The sequence below is a fragment of the Pinus tabuliformis genome, chromosome 1_2 (assembly GCF_031772625.1).
Source record: "Pinus tabuliformis cultivar Carrire ecotype Pingquan chromosome 1_2, CPIR1, whole genome shotgun sequence".
In the NCBI taxonomy this organism is placed as follows: domain Eukaryota; kingdom Viridiplantae; phylum Streptophyta; class Pinopsida; order Pinales; family Pinaceae; genus Pinus; species Pinus tabuliformis.
The window spans coordinates 100,640,374-100,648,742 of NC_142298.1; the positions used below are offsets into that span (position 1 = coordinate 100,640,374).

Here is an 8,369-nt window from a genome sequence, read left to right on the forward strand (position 1 = left end):
GAAATTTCAACATGTCACCTTTTCCTATAGTCACTAAGAGGTAGATCTGTGCAATTTCAGCAGACAATGACTGCTGCTAGAATGAGGCGCTGGGAGGCCTGCCTGTGCAATTTTTGCATGCAAGATGACAACTTGGACAATGCTACACAGTTTTGAGGCTCAAATCACTATTGTGGGACGGGGGTCCTGAGAGGATCTCTATGCAATTTATGAGTGCAGTGTAGTTGGGCTGCTCTGCACATTTCTGGAAAGCAGTGCAAGCTTGGGCCTCTACGAGCTATGGGGTTTCAGCAGGCAAGAGAGGTTGGTGTCTTTGCACATTGGAGGGTTTCAACAGGTAAGGGAGGAAGCTTGATGGTTGCAGAAACAAAGCACATAGTTCTAGGAAGCAGGATGAGGCTAGGTTGATTGGGAAAATGGTTAAGTGTGAGATCCATGAAACATATGCAAACATTGATAGGACTCGATTGTGATCGCACATAGACACTTAGTGACACAACATAGACCATCCAAAATACATAAGACATATTTTTCTTGATGCAACAACCTTCATGACGTGAGTGCATGAGATGAGTGTGAAACATGTTTATGTGATGAAAACCACTCATATGCACACAATTCCCTTGAAGCAAGACAACATCCCCTTTGCATGACAAACAACCCCTGTGCCCAAATATGACACGTGTTGCTTGAAGATGAGAACGTAGAAAAGGCTTAAGATCAAGGAGGGGAGATTGAAATCATCAGCTTACCAATCAAGTGACCAAGGATAATCAATCACATGATCCGAGTTAGGCTCCAAAATTTGCATGTGAGCCAAAATTTGGAAGGGTGGGTGTAGCTGATAGAATAGTTAGGTTTCCCACTAAGCCAAATCTAAAAGATATATTTTTAAAAGACAACTTGTGCAAAAAAAGTTGAAAGGAACAAATTTTTCATTAAGATAGGTGAATTCAGATGATTTTATCTTTTTCCTGATGCTTCATATCTATTGCAACAACTTCTTCTGCCAGATTTCCTCGTGTCTAGAACTTGGTGCTTTCACATTAAATTTTGTACATGAAATGAACATCACAATGATCTCATCCTAAATCTAGTAACTTAAACTATTAAGATATATAGTTATAACATCCTCTTATTCCTATTACAAAATGCATCTTCATTTGATACTTTTTTAGATTGTCATATCACTCCGTCTCAAAATTAGAGAATGGTTGTCAATAGTTTGTAGGAAAGCCTTTTCTCCCTGATTGCTCCACCAACTTGGCACAAGTTCACGATTTTCTTGCCTCTTGTATAGGTGATCTTATAATAAGTTGCTCCTTGCTTCAACTTCGTCGTTCCCATTTTTAATCTCCTTGGATTCTCTTCAACAATTTCTTAATCTTCAGAGAACTAATTTATCCATTCGATCCAATCCATCATTTTTTTGGTTTATTGACCATTAACCCGTGAAATTCTGCATTATCAAATTTCATTTACGTGTTTGTGAAGGTGTTGTTTCTCATAGACATTGTGTGATCACTATGGATATATTGATGCCATAGAGGCATGGTATACTATGACCAACACTGATACACATGTTTCACAAATAATTCAAAACTTGTAGAAGTTGACAAAATCAAAACTTGGTATGAAGAAAACCAAAAGGGATTGCAGGGGAGGCTAGCTGGTGAGTGGTTTTTGCTGAGGGGGTATGCATTTCTACAGATTGAGCCACGTTATATGTGGAACCACTTGGGGTTTCCGCAATGAAATCATCTATGTTGATTTACAAGTGCATCTAATCACCATTGAAAACTGCCTGCGATTTACTCGTGCACTACTACCATTGGCCTTTAACACTCAACATTTGGATAATATACTTGGGAAATTTGATCTAACATACTTCACATCTTGCATTAATCTATTGGTGACTTACCATTGGTGTTAAACATTCCTTTGTTGTCGTTCATTTGAAACTCCATATGAGAGATAATTTGGGTGTGTTTTACTTTATTAACAACTCCAACAAACCCAAATTTTTTATTTGATTACTAATGGGAAATAATCACACATTGATTGTGTAAACAAATATCATGGTGTTTATATACACCATTCCCTTCAAGGCCAACTCGATGTGTAGTGAAAAGTATACTCTCCCCAACTTGTGCTTGAGGCATTGGGTACTGCCTTAGCTTGTGATTGGTGGCTTTCACCATTGCGGAACTCTAGGTCAACTTCATGGATGAAGAACCCTCTATTTTGAAATAGACTTAGACCCAGAGATTGGGCTCAACTCAATAGTTTTTGCAGCAATTTTATATTTTAAACTAATAATTTGATAAAAATAATATAATTATATTTTTATAAAATTATATTTGTTTAAAACTAAAATTAAAATTATTATTCAAAATAACCTAGTGACTTGTAGAATAACGATTTTTCCCATAAAATTTTCATATCCCTAGGATTATGGCCAGGAACAAAATTGAAAATTTTTAAAGCATTTTCACTCGATAATGGGTGCAAGAAAATGCCACAATATTTGCTCCAATTTGGAGTGATTCCCCCTGCGGGATGTAGATAAATTGTAGACCAAGTGCCTTGAATATGTTGGGCATGGAGTCATTGTCAAAAAATAATCAATCACTTGCCACCTATATCTTGCAATCTCATATAATCAAACTGATGCCAATTCATATACCGCGACATGCAACTTGCCAACTGAAACTTGTATCTTGTTTTGAATCTGAAATTTCATTGCAAACATCCACCTACTACAATGGATTGTGAACCGATATATTTGAGCATAAAATAAATCAATAGCGGTGTTCTGTTCATTGAATTATGGAGTCAATAATCCACAATCATCTACAATCCTGGTGTAAAATCTGAAAGCAAATACTGCAACCTGAGATGCATCTCAGAAAAGAAATTTCCATCCAATTTATTTGGCTCATAAAAATTATGACAACTTTCAAATTGATTCCAAGCACCAAATGGTTTTGCGTGAAATTTGTTCCTAAGAAAAAATATTACTCCCTTCCTTGAGAAGCCATCCTAATTTATAAAAACACTTGTTTTTCCAAAAATACTCATTAATATCATCATAATTTCCTCAAAAAGAATGAGGAACCTTCCCACTACAACTATATGCTTCTTCCCTTTTTATTACATGATACAATGATGTAACAACATTGTGGAAGAAGGATTTTTTTCTCATATAAGTCATCCCTGGTATCTGGTAAGAATCTGAAATTGGTAGCTCTACCCTAAAAAGATAGGAAGATATTTTCTTGGTTACTCTTGGGGAAGGAAACTTACAAGATCCCTCTTGCTCTTTGTTACACAATATTTTGTCACACCTCCTACACTTCCCTGTGACATACCCCGAAGTGCCTGAAATGTGACCATTATGCAGTGTACTCATTCATATATGCAGCTCAGATCCTTCCTAAGTCATTGATTGGAAAATGCCTTGAGCTTTCCCTAGAAGAAATAGCTCTAAAACCCTAATTTGAACATCATCGCACTTATGGGACTCAAAAGGATGATGATCACCTGTTGCATTGAACTTGACCTACAATGGTATCACTCTGCTCCCTTGTATACCTGCGATGATCCCAAAAAGGAAACTTTCCTTAAGTGGATGAGAAGCTTCATGATTTAGAAGCTTCCAAAGCGGCGAACTGGAGGTTGTTTGGCATAAATGAGGTCAAATTCTCCCAACTTGACCTCTTGGTATTATCCCTATGATCTACCTCCTTGAGATGAGGGCCTAATCCTATCTTTGGAGAGGTCCTAACTCCCTTTCCCAGCCTATATATTCATCCTCTCCCATTCCCAAATGGTTGGTCTATGCCTATTTGCACCCTTATGCTAAGATTGTGCCTATATGCTATTCATTTGGCTTGGAGAAGGAGTGTTTGGAGAGCTTAGCTTGGACTTGGATATTCATTCAAGGAGAGCCTATCAACATCAAGGCTTGGTTGTATGCTTCCCCTTATTTTCTATTAATATACAACTGCTGGTTCATTTTCCCTAAATGTGTATGTTCATGTATCATTTAGCTTAACATTACTTGATCAGTTAAGTAGGTTACTTTTGGATATGCTATTCATGTTTGCATGCCTTGTTGTGTCTTGATCTCTTGTGTAGGTGCATAAACTCTAGGAGCAGTAGGAACAAGCCCATGGTGAAAGCGATTCAAGGTCTTCAACAAAGGAGATCGAGATAGCAATAGAATGAGGTAGGCCATCTTCTTCATCTCTCTTTCCAATTGCATTTAGGAAAGTGTCTAGTAGATTGTCACTTTGGTTGCTAGACCCACTCATTGGGCTAGAGGGATCGTCTTGATCGTAGAGAGGATTTACCTAGACAATACAATGGCAACTCCACTGGGGACCCTATCATCCTTTCCATCCAATCCTTCACCTCATTTTTGTGATGAGTTTGACCAACCATCCAATCCCAGACTTGTTTTCTTGTCTGTAACTAATTTCAGTTCCTCGTAATTGCTTGAAGGTTCTTGATTTGTGCTGCTCTTGAAGATTTTTTATTTATCTTTCTCAACCATCTCAGTTTTATCCCTCATAGTCGTGATGGCATTGCAGATATGTTCATTACACTAGCGATGATCGATGATTTTCTTTCAATAGGTGCGATGATAACAAAGGTTAATGAAAATTAGCGTTTGTCTTCTTGTTTTCAGTTTTTTTCCTTTTTTCAGTGGCTTACCGGTGTTATTTTAGTGTCCTTGTCTTGTTTGACATGTTTTTTTTATTACAATTGCCTCTTTATTTGGTTTTAAGTGTGTTTGGAGCTTGATCCACCTTCTAGGGTTTTAGGTTTTCTAAGCCATCCTTCATTCACTAATTGGTCTTCTTTTCAGAGATCGATTACCTTTCTTAAAAGAGTCTTTTTGTGTTTGGATGTATTTTGCAAATCACTGTTGGTTCTTGGGTATTAAGTTGTTTTCATTAGTGTCGAATTGAGTAGATGCTTTGAAATTCCCTTTAGTTCCCTTTGGCAAGAAATATATTACAAAATTGTTTGTTTCAATTGAACTGAAAGGAAATATTTTCTTTGAATTTTGTGTTTCGAAAAATGAAAGTGAAAGTGTTTATCTTTTAAGTAGTTTTCGAAGCATTTGTTGCATTCAAAATCACTAATGTTAAAGATATTTTCATGATTATTGAAGTTGTTTGCATTCTCTTTTTCTTTTTTCACTATATTACGTTGATTACATTAAACTGAAAAAGAAATCATCATTATATCTTAAGGTAATACGCTTTGGGATTTTGTTTTGGCATTGCATTTGCTTATCATATGAAAGATTAGAATTCATGTTTTGAATTTAGTATTGGAAAATTGACATTGATGCATTGTTGCTTGTTTTGATGCATGATTTGGGTGTTTCTCTTCCCTAAATAGGTAGTTTTCATTGAATGAGAGGATTTAAATTTCATCATTTAGCTGCATTTTAGGAACATGTGACATCAATAAGGCCTTGAAATCAAAACGTAATTTCAAGATCAACTTTAAAATATATTAATTAATCTAAGGATCATTTGAAACAACGTTCATACTTAGTGGACTAGGCTAGAGATGTGTTTGGCTTCTATAAAACTTAGCAGTAATCGTTCACTGTTGCATTAGACAACACTAGCATGGACTTGTGCTCCCCGTACTATCGAGTATATAAAGTGAGACCCTCATAGGTTGCAAACCTTTATCCATAGGAAGCCAAGTTTGCTGCCCTATAAATGTGATACACCGAACACAACATTTAGGGAGATTGCCTGCACGTACGTCAAGTCCTTGGTAAGTTTATTTGCTGAGGTGTATATTGTAGTTCATGGTTACTTGGTACTCATTTTTTCCTAGAGTTACCTAAGTGGTCATTTCGATCTTTTCTGACCCCTTAAATTTGAAGACATCATTGATCACTTGTCCTTTCAAGCTCGCTAAACTATTGAAAGAGACTAGAGTCACCTTTTCGTCCTTTTATTGACTCTTAAAATATGAAAAGGAAAAGTTTTTGTTTCTAAAAATAATTGCCCATGGTGAACATGTTGAACCCAAGTAGTTGCTTCTTGGACCAATATTGAGTAATTCCCTATTAATTTCAAGATTGTTAATAAGCCCTCAATGAATCTCCTTTCCTTTTCTGCTCTTGAGAGGAAGTCATCATGGCTAGAGCATTGAGTTCATCTCATAGTGCCACTTCATTGTCCGATACTAAAGGGTCTTCCCAAGGAGTTCATCTGGAGCTTCCTCAGTCACTTGTAGATCAAGGTTTTGAAATTGGGATTATTCCAAGTATCCAACCCCTGTCTTCCCTTTCACCTCCATCGGATTCTTGGCCACCTCAAGAATCTGAACCTGAGACCCCAGAAAATTCTATTTAGACCCTCGAGAGTCCATAGACCCCTGAGAGTCTACAGAGGCTTGTTATTCATCCACCGAATCCATTATTCAATTCTATTGTGATATCTCCTCAGTGTCCTTATAGTCCTTACGTTTGACATGGTATTCCTTTGGAGTTATCTCCTTACACATCATGGATTCCTCCTCATCAGTTGTTTCCATCTATGGAGTTAGAGGGTGAAATCCCAACCTCTTCTTTGGGTCATTCAGAAGTTTCCGCTACCCATAATCATCATGTCAATGCTAAAAAAGGGTATGAATTTCCTCAAGAAGGATTTCCTTTTATAGGAATAGTCCCATCTCTCACGCTTCCTGAAACTAGTGGACACACATTTCCACCCAGTTATACAACCTTAGCTCAGTTAGTTTTGGGTACTCCTAGTGCTTCGTCTTTGTATCAAAATCCCATTTGGTCTTCAAATGCAATGCCTACGTCTGTTCCATTCATTCCAAATGCAGCCTCTCAAAATTCTGTACAAGCTGTTGTCATGTCAATTCCTGTACAACCTACGATTCCATCACAGTCTGTATCGTCATTTCAACCGTCTCTTCTGGTACAACTAACTGTTTTTGGTCAGGTTTCAGTTATTTCTTCTACCCCTCTGTCAAGTGGATAGAATATGCCACTGCCTGGGGGGGAATATACGAATATTCCTCTTGTATCAGGTGAGACCATTATGAGTGGATTACAAACTTACATGGTTGGAGTTAATCAACCTTATTATGGACGTATTCCTAATCTAGTTGATCCATCTGGGTCAGGTAACATCCAATATCAATACCCTTATATGGCTTAGGTTCCACTCCAATAGGCTTATGTCCGATATGGTTCGCAAGCCTTGGTCAATCTATCTTACATTCCTCAAGCCAGAACTTATGTCCAACCTGGTCAATCCATTATTCTTGGTGGATGGTCAGATTTGATTTGGAAATTACCAATACCCGTAGGGTATATCCCAAGGAACTGTCCAATTACCCTTGTAGAAGCAAGGAAAACCTTTGCAGTAGCGAGGGAAACCATTGCAGCAGTAAGGGAAAACATTGTAGTAGCAAGGGAAATTGTTATAGCAACAGGGGCACCCTTTGTTGTAGTCTCAACAGCCTTTGCAACAACAACCTCAGTTTGTTTACCGGTCTACTCAACCTTTGTACTTGCAAGGCTAACCTTTGTAAAAGCAAGGTCAACCTTTGCAGCAAGAAGGTCAACTTTTACAAAATCAAAACCAACCTTTGTAGCAACAAGGTCAACCTCTGCAGCATCAAGTTTCATATGCGTATCAATAAGGTCAGCCTTTGCAAGCACACGGTCAACCCCTACATCAACAGGGCCAAACTCTTTAGATCCGGGGTCAACAAGTTCAACAACCTTACAATCCATACGCCGTGTATAATTATTATCAACAACCTATGTGATGAGCCTCGGTATTGCAACAAGAATGCTACAAATCCTAAGGCTACTGACTTTAATTATCAACCTGGGGTTCATACAAACTTAAGAGATATCGACACTATATGTGTGGCATACAATGTGTCTTTCCTTTGTTATCATGATGTAATAGAGTGCATGTATTGAAGCCAAATCCTAAACTAATTGCAGAAAATGAAATGTTCGAAATGGAACCTTAACCTATTGCAAGAAAGAAAGTACAAGGAAAGAAACCTATTCTAATTGCGTAAAGATCATGAAATAAATGTAAAATAAACCTAGCTTAACCCTTTTTATCACATGTAATGATTTAAACTAACTGAGCATGAAATTTGAACTAGAGAGTACTAACTGCTGTGTGCATGTGTAAATATAAAAGAACTCATTTTTTAAAATATTTTTTCTTTATGAATGCAAATGCTAATCTTTCCTTGATCTTTGGCAGGGGACACAAGTGGGGAACAAGAGGGTTAAAATGGTCTTGATGACATGGAGGCCAATTATAGGCCTAATCCCAGCTTCAATGATGATT

General features: G+C 37.4%; 1 pseudogene; it reads right to left on the reverse strand.

The window, feature by feature from the left end:
• The window catches only part of LOC149204681 (serine/threonine-protein phosphatase PP-X isozyme 2 pseudogene), a 48,609-nt pseudogene extending 40,820 nt beyond the window's left edge, over positions 1-7,789 (reverse strand).
• Positions 7,790-8,369: the final 580 nt, after the last annotated feature.